The sequence below is a fragment of the Bidens hawaiensis genome, unplaced genomic scaffold, assembly GCF_021521415.1.
Source record: "Bidens hawaiensis isolate Kalapana, Puna unplaced genomic scaffold, B.hawaiensis_p1.1 tig00004525_1, whole genome shotgun sequence".
Classification (NCBI taxonomy): domain Eukaryota; kingdom Viridiplantae; phylum Streptophyta; class Magnoliopsida; order Asterales; family Asteraceae; genus Bidens; species Bidens hawaiensis.
The window spans coordinates 1,048,766-1,063,903 of record NW_027491273.1 but is presented as its reverse complement, the minus strand read 5'-3'; the positions used below and the strand labels follow the sequence as shown (position 1 = coordinate 1,063,903).

Here is a 15,138-nt window from a genome sequence, read left to right as displayed (position 1 = left end):
GGGCCTTAAAAGTAAAGTTTTTTTTTATTATTATTTTTTTGTTTAAATAACTAAACTTTTATATGAGCATTTTTTTTTTTTTAATAAAAATAGCCTAAAATAAGTTGAGTAATTTGGTTTAAATATTAAAAGTACATATTTTTCTTTCATAAAAATATATGTAAACTTAAAAGCAAAGCCCCGGGCCTGACCTTCGACCACCCTGCCCTAGAGTTGGGCAAATAAACCGGTTAACTGAACCGACCAGAAAATTAAACAGAAATCGAATCGTTTTGAAACCGATTATGTAGAAACCGGTTTGGAACCGATTGAAATCGTAGGTTCAGAACTGGTTTGTTGTTTTCTCCACCAAAACCGCTTCCAAATCGGTTAACCAAACCGAAACCGGCTAAAACCGGAACCAAAACCGATCAAAACACGAACCAAAACCGATCGTAACATGGTAATAACATGGTAAGAAACCGGTTTCAACCCGAACCGAAACCGGTAATAAACCGGTTTTGACTTTTGTTGACCAAACCGAACCGATTTTAACCCAAACTGGTTTTAAGTTTTAAACCGGTTTGTGCACCTCTACCCTTCCCTCCTTCAAAGCCGGCATTGACCATAGTTAGAAAAGGTTTTGTGTAATAATAATAATAATAATAATAATAATAATAATAATAATAATAATAATAAACCCCGATTCAGTGGGGCGTGATTCAAGCCAGAATAAGTTGCCGTGAGAGTCAACGGCGGTGCCGCCGAGAGACTTGGCGGCGCCGGAGACAACGTCGGAGGTCATGGTGGATTTCAAATGACTTAAGTTAAGCTGACTAATTTTTTTGTTCAAGTTAAAGCTCGGCTCGGCTCGGCTCGTTGGCTTAACCTTAAGCTCGTTTTACTTCGAGCTCATGCTCGAGCTAAGCCGAGCTGTCTCGTTTAATTTCAAGGTCGAGCTTGAACTAACGCCGGCTCGACTCGTTTACATCCCTATTTTTAGGGACTAAATGGAATTTTAAAATCATGGTTTGCTGTTAGAAGATAAACTAATATCTTTATAATGTTAACACGTGAGAATATGTTTAGACACTTTTATTATACAATTTATTTTATACGAATGATCCTATGACTTCAAATTTCATACTTCATAAGGTTTGTGTGTCGTGGTAGAGATGTTGATTGGCGTTGCTGGTTGTTTAGTGTTTCAACAGCAAGTTGGAAATATTAAGAGCCGAGTGATTTGTGACCAGAAAGGAAGAATCACACATATGATAAAACAAAAACTGTAATCTAATATAGTCAACTTAGAAAATGAGCCCTAGGCATCAACTTGTTATTCTTAACAGATGAGTTGTCACGACCTTGACAGGAGAAATTAGGGGCTCTGAATTTTAAATTATTTTTTCTACGTTTGAGTTACCCCTAGGCAAAAATAAATACCGGAGTTTATGATTATTACTTTCCAGTTATGAAGGGCGTTTATATTTATAGTTTTATATATTAGGTACTTTTCATGTAATGTTCGTCTATATTTGAAATAATTATAACGAAGACTTGAAGAGGAGTTTGATTGCATCACTTGGGTTGGGGTGGGGTGGGGTGGGGTGGGGTGGGGTTCAGTTTGAATACATCCCATATACACCTTTAAAATATGGATAACACCAGTGTGAGGATTCAAACTTGGGAAAGATGGATTGTTTTCCGAATTTCCCTAACAACTAAAAACCAATTGAACTTTTAAAAAAATAAAAAATAAAAAAATATATTGTTGTGAGTGCTGCAATTGTTTTCACTCGTCGTTTTAGGTTGGGATGTGATCCTCCTACACCACCCCCCATATGCCTATACGGTCGTATAGACTACGCATTACTGACAGGGGATAGAAAAAACAGCTTTTTTAACCTATACGACCGTATAGACCTATACGTAGGTGTTAAATAGTTCGTATTGCTATCTGACACACCATAAAACCTATACCGTCGTATAGGGCTATACGACCGTATAGAAAACTTTTGCAGAAATAACTATACGACCGTATAGAAAACTTTTGCAGAAATAAGTCAGCCTGCCTTTACCGCTGCCCAAAAACGACTATACGAGCCTATACAAGCCGTATAGTGCTATACGAGCAGTATGTTACGTACTTAATATATTAAAATGTAAGATATTAACTAGGGGTGGCAAATGGGTTGGGTTGGGTCGAAACGGGTTATAGTCGGAATTGGTCAACTAAAAAAAGGGTTGTTTTGTTTTCGAGTCGGAACGGGTTAGGGTCAAAAGGTTTGGGTCAGAACGGGTCCGGGTCGGAATGGATCAAGGTCGGAACGGGTCGGATCGGTTTTTTTTTTTTTTTAAGAACGAGGACAACGGCGCAAACGTTTTAGTTTTTTTACATTTTTCGTTTTTTATTTATATGTTGAGTCATGATTTTTTTATTAATTTTTTAGAATTTTTTTGGGAGGGGTTTTTATTAACAATAACCCCCCCCCCCCCCGAGAATGAACTGAAACCGAAAGCCGACGGAAATGAAACATAAACCAAAAACGAACCGAATTAATCAAAACCGAAAAAATCAACCTAAACGAAACTAAAAACTGAAACAGAACAGAAATGAAACTGAAATAACAGACAACAATGAAACAAAAAGCCGAAAACGAATCCGAAACCGACCAAAAACAAACAAAAGAAACCGAAACCCAACCCGTCCAGTGCTCTGAAACCGACCAAAAAGAAACAAAGGATACCGAAACCCAACCCGTCCAGTGCGAAAGCTCATGTCGGCTCGAAAACTAAACCGAACTCGTTCCAATCCAAAACCCGTTTCAACCCGAGCTTGCCACATTTCCTTAAAACACTAACCCAAATGGACCATTTTATTTAAATTTGTCGACCCATTTTGACCCGAAAATAAGAAGGTGGAATTTTAAGTGACCCATTTTGACTCATCTTATTAAAATCTATGACCCAAACCAACCTATATGATTTTTTAAACAACCCAAATTGACCCATTTGAAATGGTTTGGGTCAAGATTGCCACCCCTAATATTAACGTATTAATATTTAAAATTGTGTCAAAAAAAATTGTCTATACGATCGTATAACTCTATACGGTCCGTATAGGTCTATACGATCGTATAGGGCTATACGAGGCACTACAGACAATGAACAACAAGCTCTGACACAAACTGATATGATTTAGGTGCTATACGACCGTATAGTTTTATACGAGCAGTATAGAAAAAATAATGATGTGTGAGGATCCAAGGTGGTGTGGGAGGATTCTAAGCCTTTAGGTTTTATGCAATCTAAGTGGGCCGAGAGAGGTAAGTAGGTTGTAGGCCGCAATCCAACATGGGCCTTATCTGGATATAGTAAACAGGCCCTGGATAAGTATTGAATTTATCATCGGGCATTTGTTTTGTATAATTCATTTTTTGTTATAATGTAAATTTTGATATATAAAAATGAGTTCCTAATACATTGTGAAAAATGATAGCTTTTATCATGATTTTATTTAAACGCTAAAACTTTTAAAACATTTTATTTCTAACTTCATTACTTTAACATATAATAGAATTGAATCTAAGAAATATTGGCTCAGACTTGATGATCTTTGATAATGAATTGATAAAGACAATATGATTAACAATAAGATATGAACAACACACTTTGATTCAAACTTGAACTTTGATTGAATTGAAATAAACATTCTGATTACCCCTATTTAGACATTCCGCATCAGGGTCATCCATAGCTTATGTAGAGGAGATTTGTGAGAAGGATGGAAAAGGCAAGTGTTATGGAGGTCATCCATCCTTGAAGATCCATTATCAAGGATGATGAAGGATGATGGTTTGTGGGTCTTCTATATTGGTGATATGGAAATTATGAGGTTGTTTGTGGAAAAAATGAATATGTTATTGTTGTAGGTAAAAATGTTTGTGGAAAAAATGAATGGAAAATTGATGTGGCACGCTGACTAGGCTGTTTGTGGAGAAAATTACTCTAAACTGATGCGGGCAGTCTTATCGATCAACAAAAGGTGTGATTTTAGGGTTGAAACCTTTCAAACATCATACATATACTGACACATGTACATGAAAGTTATAAACTTCCATCTTGATACTTCTAGACCCTAGACTTCACATTATACTTAAAACATATACTAACATAATTTCGACTATTTACAACGCGACTCCTATACTTCTGATGATGCGTGATTAATACTACAAATCAAATGCTTAAGAAGAAAAAAAAGGCTACAATTGAACTTAAAAAAAGTGATAACATCATGTTAAATGATTAACAGTTATGAGAATATAAAGAAGAAACCGAAAAGAATTCAAAATTCATTTTTCATAGATACTGTATCATAGGTGTAAAATAACCGGTTTGGACCTGCCAACCTGGTTGACCAACTACACCTAAAAAGCCGGTTTGGGACCATACCCAACCCGCCAGCTCAATACCAGTTCGTAGTTTCATTCCCTCAATCTGGTTTGGATCTGACCGATCTAGAAAACATGGCAAACAACTGGTTTTTTGTCCCAAACCGGTTTCAACCAGATCCAAAGCGGTTTGGATCGGGCTGAACATTCTTGCCTCCACACTAGTTTCTAACCCGATTCAGTTTATCCCAAACCGGTTTTGATTAAAAGTTGACCAACCCGAACTGGTTTTAATTTAAAACCGATTTGTACATGTCTATATATTACATTACAGAAACCAGCTAGAAAATATTAACTAACATAAACATTTACATCGTATAATAATTAATAGGCTAGCTTTAACTTAATTGTAAATGGGCAGGAAAAAGGTTGGATTTAATTGGTTGTTACTTGCTAGTGTACAAAAGAATTAATTAGCAAATATTCACGAGGTAGTTCACAAGGCTGAATGCAGCCAGCCAGCAGCCTCTGCTTGGCAGTGGTTGCACATAAATCCGAACCCAGGTCCATGGCTTGTTCTTGAGGAGAGAGGTCACAGGGAACGAGGCCACTACATGTAAACATTGATCCAATTGCAGCATGCATGTGACAAATCAACTACAAGTTATACGGGTGTATATAGCATGTTATACGCCCGTATATCTTTTTGTTGAAAGATCGATAATCTAGTGTATAGGAGATGCGAAAGAAAAATATATAACACTATCTGTAAAAGAGTTTACCTATAAATGTATAGTTAAAAAAAACGAAAAAAGAAAGTTAACAAAAAAGCAGATTAATCAGAAAATGTTGTAGCTTTTATACAAAAGTGTGTGTATATATATATATATATATATATTATTAAAAAAGTTATTGATAAAAAAACTATTTGAAAAAAAAACAATCCTCAAAAAGATAATTAAAAAAAAGTAGTTTCAAATAAAATTTATATATATTTTGAAAAATAAAAACTAACAAAAAAAAGTTTAGATTAAAAATGAATTAGTTTAGAATATTAATTAAAAAAGATATAATCTAAAATACTAAGTTAAAAAGATATAATTTTGACAAAAAAATAAATAATCGTTTATAACTTTGAAAACAAAGAACGTCTTAAAAATGAAAAAAGAAAAAAAAACATTTAAGGACACAGTACTGTCGTATACATATATATGTATATGGTCGTATATTATGTCAGTGTTGTATAAGTAGAATGCCTAGTGTTAGTTTTATGTGTATAGATCTCTATCATTTTAAGTTTTGGAGGTCTAAATCAAAATTAGATTGTGACACTTTCATGACAATTTTGAATAAAAATAAAAAAATATTTATTACAAGTTTTGAGCTCGTGATAGCAACGACTAAGTTTACTACCAAACCCATAGATAATATTAAATTTCTTTTGTCCATTATAATATATTTATATAAAAAAAAGTTGTTGGATTTGAAGATCTTTATTAAGTGTGAGCTTAAAGCCTTTGCTTGGTTTCGTTGGCCCCCGTATGCACATAGTTCTTCGTTAGTTATTCGCTTAATTCATTTATTTATTTTGAATAGCTAAATATATTGCACACCATGAGGATTGAACCCTTACCACCTAATTCACCTCTAAACCAACTTACCATCTCATCAAATTGGGAATGACACTGTATTTTACTAAGACACAAACTTGCGTATTTTATTAGCGAGTTTAACTACGTACACATATTTTGCTAAGACACAAACTTAAGTGCTCCATAAATGAATCATGTGAAAATATTGGAGTTTATGGCTAGAAATTTGGATTATAGTCTTTGGTGGTTGGCACAAGTATATGAAGATGATGGTTTTCTTTTAGCGTATGATATCTCAACATCACTTGGGCACCCTGGTCTTACGGTATGCATATTCCTGCTTGAATCTTTTTTCACTCATTTTTAATATTTTATAACTTTGCAGTCAAGTTTTCTGAATTTTTTTGCCTAGTTTTAAATAAGCATTTTGGGAATATTTTTGTACGTAAATGATTGGCTCTTTAGCTTGTCTTAAGTACTTGTTAAGTTTTCTTAATTTAAGTTTGCTTTAATTTTGGACTTTCATTGTTTTTAGACATGATGTAGTTTGATCCAATGATGAGGTACATCAGTTCTATTTAAAGAGCAAACCTTTTAGTTAAGATAATCATTTCTATAGCTACAAGATTAAAGTGTAATTTAAAAACATGCTTTATCTTTTAAAATTAAAGTGTAATTTAAAAGCAACTTAAAATTTTTTAATATTAGTTAAAACAAATTTATTACACGACGATTAAGTAACTATAACGTTCTCGAAAAAACTTTATTCGTACAATATAAGCAGTTTAGCACTTCTCAAGTCATGGAAACCACTCTTTAAGATTTCATCGTATCCTCAATCGCACTAGCAACTGGCGAATATGGGAGTGATTGCCCGAATGCCCAGTATCCTACACCCAGTGTTCATGATATTTTGTTGTTAATATTTATAAAATTTTTAAAAATTTATTAATGAAATTTTCATCTACTTTTGATTTTGTTGTTTGGAAAGGGGTATTAATAAAGAAAACAATATGGTACGGTAGTATGGCTTGAAATTTAAAAAAGAAATGTTTTCGTGAACACATGAAGACGTGTTAAAAAAGAAACTAAGAAATATGTGTGCTTGCTTTGATACATGCTACAAGTAACCACTATAATAGAATATAGTATACTAGATTTATCCCTCGTATTACAGGGGTTGTTTTACATTATTTGTTTTTAATATTTATATATTTATATTTGGATTTTAATTTTATTTATTGTAAGAAAGTTAATAATTAATATACTTGAGGTTTGAGATGAATGGTTTCACAAATAAATGATATATTATAATCCGGTTTAAAAGCTATCTGGGTTTGGTGATACTCATTACCCGTTTATTTTCTTTATTATAAAATTGTTTATTAATTATAAATAATATCTTTTTTTAAAATAAAATAGGATATTAATTTTTAGTATATTCCTATTTTATAGGATTTTCATATCAAATATTTGATGAGATTATTTCTTAATTTAAGGAGATGTTATAACCCGTTTAAGAGCTATCTGGGTTTGGTGAGACCCATACCCATGAATTTGGGTTAAATCAATGAGAGGCCTCCATTTAAAAATCAATAAATCTAGTGGCTTTTATAAAAAGGGGGAGCAACCACATCATGAAACATAGGATTTTTGAGTTTTCTTTTATATATATTATAGATATATATATTAGGTTGCAGATAATTTCATGCAACAATCTTTAAAAGCTTCACTAACAAGCTAAAAAATCATAATCAATATATAAATAAAAAACTGAAAAATTAAAAAAACTAAAAGATTTTCTCCGTCATTCTCGTTAAAAAAAACCGACGAAAAGACACAGTGTCGAGAAAAAAGACACGACGCCGAAAATGAACAAATAACACAATGATAAACAAAAAAAGATACAATAGATCGTAAAATATAATACAATGCTGGACAAAATATAACACAATACTAAGTAATATAACACAATATCAAGAAGAAAAAAACACAATTAATGACGAAAAATAAATATAAAACACAATGATAAACAAAAAGACAATTATTTTTTTCACTCAAAATCGAGACTTTTTCAAGTTTTTATTTATTATTTTTTTTAGAACGAGGAAGACGATAGAAACATTTTTGTGTTTTTATATTTTTTGTTTTTTATTAAATTTAAATTATGATTTTTTTATTAATGTTTCATTATTTTTTTAGGGATTTTTTTCCTATAAATAATTCTAATTTTTTTTGGGTCCCTTTTTAGGGATTTTTTTCCTGACCTGACTCTGTTACCAATAACACACTTAATTATCTTTTTAATTTGATCCTAGATTACACCTGTATTTCTGATGAATGTAAATGTATCCGGATTTTATAGAAAACATTGCAAGATATTAAATTATTAATAATTTAGAGACGTATATAATTATATATTATATGTACACATTTGTTAATTAAGATTAAAAGAGAGTATATGTTACACTCCAAATGACATCTTGACACACATTAGTCACAGTAAGTACATCTTCCCAGCCAACTATCACCAACCTCCATCGCTTTCTTTTTTCACCAATTTAAATTCAACTCGTCAAGAAACCTTCATAATATATATATCTCTAGACACACTGACTCACTGAGTGAGCCAACAACTCGGTTGAGTTTCATCTTATAAAAACCTACATTGAACATAACTTGTTATTCAATGTCTTTGGACACAATGTCCATGTCTAGTGACTTGCCATTTTTAGGCTCACGGTCTGGCCCTTCAAGCCTGGACCGGCCACAACGCCAGGCTTCCTCTACTCTCCGCGAGCTCATGCTACTCGTCGAAGACTCGAAAACCGGCCATAATAATGGTTGTGATCAAATACTTTATGTATCCCCTATTGTTCTTTCTTTCAACAATCTTTCCTATATTGTCAAAACTTCTAGCAACACTTCCAAGGTTTTGTTGGATGATATTTCGGGTGAGGCTCGGGACGGGGAGATCATGGCGGTTCTTGGAGCTAGCGGCTCGGTAAGTCGACGTTGATCGACGCTCTAGCGAATCGGATAGCGAAAGGAAGGTTAAAAGGTACAGTTACGTTAAATGGAGAGGTTCTCGAGTCGAAACTGTTAAAAGTTATTTCGGCTTATGTCATGCAAGACGATTTGTTGTTCCCGATGTTAACCGTCGAGGAAACGTTAATGTTCTCGGCAGAGTTTCGTCTGCCGAGAACATTGTCAAAGTCAAAAAAGAATGCTAGGGTTCAAGTGTTAATAGACCAATTAGGTCTAAAAAACTGTGCCAAAACGATCATCGGTGATGAAGGTCATAGAGGGGTTTCGGGAGGCGAAAGACGTCGTGTGTCGATTGGAATTGACATAATTCACGACCCGATCGTTTTGTTTCTAGACGAACCGACATCCGGGTTGGACTCGACTAGCGCGTTCATGGTGGTTAAAGTGTTGCAAAGGATTGCTCAAAGTGGTAGTGTTGTTATTATGTCTATACACCAACCAAGTTATAGAATAATGAGTTTACTAGACAAGTTAATATTCCTTTCAAGAGGGCAAATGGTGTTTAGTGACAAAACATCAAAGTTACCCGAATTCTTCGCGGAATTCGGTAACCCGATCCCTAAACACGAGGATCGGACCGAATTCGCTCTGGATTACATCCGAGAGCTTGAAGTATCAAGCCCCACCGGAACCAAACCGTTAGTCGATTTTTACAAATCATGGTCAAGAAACAAAAAACGTGACACAAATTTGGTTGATCAAGGGGCAAAATTGTCACTAAAAGATACCATAAGTGCAAGCATATCTAGAGGTAAACTTGTGTCGGGTGCAACAAACATAGATTCGAATCTAGCATCTTCGGTACCGACATTTGCGAACCCGTTTTGGGTTGAGGTTGTCGTGATCGCCAAACGTTCAATGCTCAACTCGTGGCGATCTCCCGAACTATACGCTATTCGACTAGGCGCGATTATCGTCACAGGGGCCATACTCGCAACCATGTTTAGGAATCTCGACAATTCGCCCCGTGGGATTCAAGAACGATTAGGGTTTTTCGCGTTCGCTATGTCTACGATGTTCTACACGTGCACGGAAGCGATCCCCGTGTTTTTACAAGAAAGGTACATTTTCATGAGGGAAACCGCGTACAACGCGTACCGGCGTTCATCCTACGTTGTCTCGCATTCGCTAATGTCCATCCCGTCGTTAATCTTCCTCTCGTTCGTGTTCGCGTGCATCACGTTTTGGTCGGTTGGGCTAGCGGGTGGAACCACGGGTTTTGTTATGTACACGCTATTTATTTTCGCATCGTTTTGGGTTGGGAGCTCATTCGTCACGTTCCTTTCGGGTGTCGTGTCACACGTGATGCTTGGGTACACGGTCGTGGTGGCGATTCTCGCATACTTCCTTTTGTTTAGCGGCTTCTTCATTACCCGCGATCAGATACCCGAGTATTGGCTATGGTTTCATTATATTTCACTAGTTAAGTATCCATACCAAGGTGTGTTACAAAATGAGTTTGATGACCATAACAAGTGTTTTGTTAGGGGGACTCAAATATTTGATAACTCACCTTTAGGGGTGATTCCAGAGGCATTAAAAGTGAAGGTTTTGAAGAGTATGAGTCAAACACTTGGTGTGAGTATTACTAGCTCAACTTGTTTGACAACTGGTGGAGATATATTGAGGAAACAAGGGGTGACTGATATTAACAAATGGGGGTGCTTTTGGGTCACAATTGCATTGGGTTTCTTTTTTAGGGTTTTGTTTTATTTTGCTTTATTGGTTGGAAGTAAAAATAAAAGGAGGTAAATGAGTAATTAATCCCATGGTGTAATTTATTTGTTTTCTATTTGAAGTGTATTTGGTTTCAATTAAGTTTCTTTTTCTTGATGGGAAGTTTATGTTTTACTCCTTTTAATGTGTGAAACTTAATTTTGAGCTAGCAAATAATATGTTATGATCACGAGGCGTAAAAGTTGAACCGTTTATACTTGAAATCACTCATTAAAGCTTAGATGGAACCAAAGTTAAAAGAGTTCAAGAATAATTTAAAAAGGGATTTTTTCCAAGTTTTGTGTGCCGGACAGTATTACTTGTGTAAGTGTAAAATCTTATTAGTAAATATAATAAATATGTAAATGCATAAACATGTATATATATATATATATATAAATATATATATATGTTATAATTATTTTGCTTTGCAATTATCCAATAATTAATAATTTTTATTATCCTAATTAAAATAGGGCTTACCCGAATATGGTACATATATTTGGTGTGTATTAATTATTTGGTGTAACTTTTGTTAATTTGTTTATTAACAATGCTTAATCATAAAAAATACGCTCACGTGTATGAATCGCTATTCATTCCAGCATAAAGGTCAGAATATTAATTATGTATATTATAATTTATAAACACCTTATAAATATAATAATAATATGTAAAATATGTATACCATAAAATATGAACTCTTGGCAAATAAACAAAAAAAAAATTGAGCTACTAGTTTTTTTTTCCTTACATTTGATAATTTATAAGAACGAAAAAAATTGAAGCCAATGTTGAGGATTAAAATGACAAGTAATATAGTTGAGATTTTTGCTAGAAAGTTAGGTGCAATGGTTCTAGCAAACATATCTACTTGAGTTCCAAACAATTTTCTTTTTTGTTATTTTAACTTTTAAGGTTTCCCAGCTCTTCTTGTCTTCAGATTGTTTGTGATTCTACAAACTTTTTTTGTAAGTAAATTAAAATATGATATTTATTTCATATGTATTATAATTTCAATTATAAGGTCGTCATATATAGCATAATAATATTGTATACTATTTGTTATGCTTATAATTTGACCCTTTGTCGTGGGTCTTCTTTAATTCAATTAACAATTGAGTTTTCTCAGGGAGCTAAGGTTAAAATATAAAGTACAACAAAAATAAAAATAATGAGAAGGAATCTAACTCATTGATTTTAAATTTGGATGGTGCAGATTAATTTAAGAATAAAAATTGATGAGAAGGACATTAAGGTAATAACCCACTTGTGATAATTTTCTCTCTTCACATGCAATGCACATGTAAATCACCCCATCATTTTAGAACGTCCATAATTTTTTCGTACGACATTTAAAAAAAATTCACTATAATAACAAGCGGTTTTTTATCTTTAATATGAATATCATATTGTTATATGAAAATAAAAAAAATAGTGGTTTTTTTTACTTTGTGTTATTTGGTTGTTCATTGTGTTTTTTGATTAGGTTTTTTCTATGTATTATGTTATAGATTTTGGTCATTGTGTTTTTCAACTTATGCTCATATTAAAGATAAAAAATTAAAACAAATATTTACATCATTGTATCATTTTGTTCGTCATTGTGTCTCTGTGCCCAATATTTGTCTTTCTACTTATCATTATGTCCTAGTCATTATATAATACGTTCATTGTCTTTTTTCGGAATTGACATGTGGCATTCATTTAATTTGAGAAAAATAATATTATGTTCATTGTGTATTAAATTCAAGTCATTGTGTGATATGTAGTTTCCGTTGTATTTTACATTTTAGATCATTATGTTATATGTATTCACCATCATGTCTTACGTTCCAGGTCATTGTGTTATATTTATTCATCATTGTGTTTTACGTTTCAGGTCATTGTGTAATATGTATTCATAATTGTGTTTTATGTATTAGATAATTTTTTGGTATTTTTCATTATATTTACATATTATTATTACATAACGGTGTTATTGGTATTAAAAAAAACACAATGATGAGTTGAAAGACGCAATGACGAAAGAAACACAATGACAAATAAAAAGGCACAATGACGAAAAAAGACACAATGACGAAATTTTTGTTTTAATTTTTATATAACAAAATCATACTCATATTAAAGACAAAAAAACACTTGTTATTATGGTAGGTTTTTTTTTATTTTTTTTAAATATCATATGAAAAAGTTATAGACATTATAAAATTATAAGGAATTAACATGTGACTTGCATATAAAGAGAGAAAATATGTATTATTACTTTTATACCATTTTTCCTTTGGTCTTCATTTAACATATGTCAATTAATTATGACTTTTCACACTTCTTATTTTTATTGTCCTTTGTAGAATAACTCAACCCTTTATTATGGTACCAACATTTTAATTTAATTTAGGTTCACCTTTTTACCTCAATATTTATATGATTTAATTTCTTCACTCCAAAATCAACTTAAGGGTTATGGTCCATGGACTCACATATTGTGACAAGTCCATTTGACGATTCATGGATGGTTTTCCTGCTTGGTTCAACAATTTTGATAAGGAGTTGTTATTTTGTCACGTATAGGATATCACTATTCACTAATACGAGTGCGTGGTTAACCAGCTGGGCTAGCCCAGTTGGCCAGGCAAAGGATGGGAAGACACGGGGAGACCCGGGTTTGATCCCTGATGCCGACCGGATTTTCTCTGATGCATAAAACCTGTCGTGCCTTCGGGCGGGGTGAGCGGGGGTTTTACCGGGAATGCCAAATGATCCTTAGGTTCCAGCGTGGGTCCCGATAATGTCAACATAGTCTGGACCGAGGGTGATAGGGCCGTGAATCCGGTCGCGTTATCACTTAACTGAGAAAGTCGCCGTTCAAAAAAAAATACGAGTGTGTGGTTACACAGCTTATATTTGAATATATTTACCTAGAATATAGCCATGTTCTAATAAGGAGGTATTTACCGAAAAGTACAAATCGAGCCTAGTTCGAACTTCTAAGTGGTTTAGTCACTAATAGAGTTCGGTTGCTACACAATGAGTCGCACACAATATATGTTCAAATCCCTTTTTAATGTATTATGCATTTAAATGAATGAGGTTTTTCGGGAATGATAAGCGACGACTAGTATATCAGATACGATAAAGGGATAAGATTGAGATGGCTTGGACATGTGACAAGGATACAGACAAAGACGACTAAAGCTGTGGAAACCCTCATTATCGAGAGAGGATGAGCAGATGCAAAACCAGATTGACTTGGATGGGCGAATTAGATATAATTTTATATATTTGCACGTCTCTGAAGACATGGTTACATATAAGACTTTATGAAAAATATAAAGTTGAGGTTAAGAACTTTTTAGGTGAATGATACGCACTTGTCTTAGCTTTAATTCAAGGATATACAACTATACAAGCACTTGGCCACTTGATCGTTAAAAACAAATGGTTATTACAAATATTTGGTTTTTTACTTTTCATGTCTAATTGTTGCTGTCAGATTAATATTTGCTAGTAGGAAACCTTCTGTTTTTCAAGTAAAGAAGGCATGTCACATTTATGTCATAACCAATTGGTTGTTAAACAATCATCTTACAACCATTAACTGTAATTACAAGTTGAATGTATACATAGTCGATTACGTCTTTGTCTGAAAATAATAATAATTATTTATTAAAAGAATCTTTGAATTTATTTTGAAGTAATTTAGACGATCTCATAAGTTATAACCAATTCGTTGTCAAACAATCATTTTACTGGTCTACTAATCAGGTCATTTAAAAAGTCAGATGGACGTCATAAATAAATTAAAATAAGTACACATATGTACGCGCGCACACATATATGTATATATTAGAATGGCTAGCTCATACAAGGGTTGTGCATCGGTCGTTTATGGGCTAAAACCGAACCGGTTTTTGAGTTTTTGAAAATTGTTTATTTCTGTTTTTGTTTTTCCAATTTTCCAGTGCTTGAAAATTTTGCGCTAGGAATCGGCATTTTGATTCCTTCATTATGTTCAAAAATTGGATTTTGTAGGGAGAAGTGAGCAGTTATAAATTTAGGGCAAGAATTAACATACCTTCTCTAAACGAGCATAAAAAATGACGACTTGGGTTTCGATTTGCCCATGATCTTAGGGTGGGTGCTTCTTTGCCACACCAACAAAACACCATCTTGATCTTGGTTTCCGTCTTCGTCTTTAATTTGATAACCCAAATTTGAATCTTTGATCAATCAAACATGGTATGGAAGTTTATTAGCGTCTGACAGAAAGAGTGAAGAAAAAAACGATATAATATTGCCCTCACGTGTTTGGCGTGTGCTTAAACTTAACAAAAACATAATTAACCGGGTTAGGTCAAAAGGATACAATTTATTTAAAAATTAAAACATAATGGATATCCTTTGTAATG

General features: G+C 33.3%; 2 pseudogenes across 1 annotated transcript in view; both read left to right on the top strand.

The window, feature by feature from the left end:
* Positions 1-15,138, top strand: part of LOC143626810 (proline--tRNA ligase, cytoplasmic-like) — a 265,181-nt pseudogene that overhangs the window by 134,289 nt on the left and 115,754 nt on the right. The window lies entirely within an intron of this gene.
* On the top strand, positions 8,652-10,783 carry LOC143626804 (ABC transporter G family member 20 pseudogene; annotated as a pseudogene).